The following is a 1,047-nucleotide window of genomic DNA, read 5'->3' as shown; positions in this document are numbered from 1 at the left end:
TGTAGGTGTGACAGTTGCCAAAGTCTCAATGGGGGTTGGAACTTCCAGATCAAAGCTGGAATGGCTACCCACTACAATAAGGAAGTTGTGTCTTTAGCAATAGGGACTTACTATCAGGTTATAGCGTGACTGATAGCTTTGGTAATAGCCTGTGATGTTTGGGGGACCTATAGGACTCTTGTGGCCAACAATTCAACAAGAAGTAACCCATTGTTGGCTCTGGAACTTTTACTTGGTGGCCTAATATGTCAGTTAGGTCATTATCTTCTGCATTATATGGTGACTCTATTTAGTTTCCTTTCCTATGTGTATATATTTTAGGAAGTTACTACTGTAATAGGTTACCATATGGATTTTCAAAAGGCCTTTAGTGTTACTTGTCCCTCCCCATCACTTCCCCTTTGTCTCTCCTTAACAATGTATTCAATTACCTTATCCGTGAGTGACTCCTGTCCCCCGTGTCCCTTACTGGCTACCTAACCTCTGTGGATGGAAATACACATATCTAAAGCTTAAAAACTGACATCAGTGCTCGCTTCGGCAGCACATATACTAAAATTGGAACGATACAGAGAAGATTAGCATGGCCCCTGCGCAAGGATGACACGCAAATTCATAAAGCGTTCCATATTTAAAAAAAAAAAAAAAACTGACATCAGCTTATGAAAAAACATGCAGTATTTGTCTTTTTGTATCTGATTCACCTCACTCAGGATAATTGTTTCTAGCTCCATCCATTCACCAGCAAATTTCATTTTTCTTAACAAAGTTTCATTTTTTTAATACCACATTTTTATTATTCATTCATCAGTTGATGGGCATCAAAACCAGAGACCTGTCTGCTGGTATATATATATATATATATATATATATATATATATATATATATATATATATACTAGTATAGTTGCAGGATAAATATTATAGGAGTAATCAACCACTTTTGGTTGGATTTAAGGCCCACTCCATGAGATGGAACCCATACCTGACACTGATAAATGGGCCAAGAAGCTGAGACTAGATAGATCATAGAGGCTTGATGGGAAA

The 1,047-nt window shown here is 37.4% G+C and overlaps 1 non-coding gene across 1 annotated transcript; it reads left to right on the top strand.

Moving 5' to 3' along the window:
• Nucleotides 1–528: 528 nt before the first annotated feature.
• On the top strand, nucleotides 529–635 carry LOC131918201 (U6 spliceosomal RNA). The gene has a single exon (XR_009380926.1). It is a non-coding gene; the product is annotated as a U6 spliceosomal RNA (small nuclear RNA).
• Nucleotides 636–1,047: the final 412 nt, after the last annotated feature.

Source organism: Peromyscus eremicus, chromosome 8a, assembly GCF_949786415.1.
Source record: "Peromyscus eremicus chromosome 8a, PerEre_H2_v1, whole genome shotgun sequence".
NCBI lineage: Eukaryota > Metazoa > Chordata > Mammalia > Rodentia > Cricetidae > Peromyscus > Peromyscus eremicus.
The sequence above is the reverse complement of the archived record's forward strand: the minus strand, read 5'-3'. Positions and strand labels throughout refer to the sequence as shown.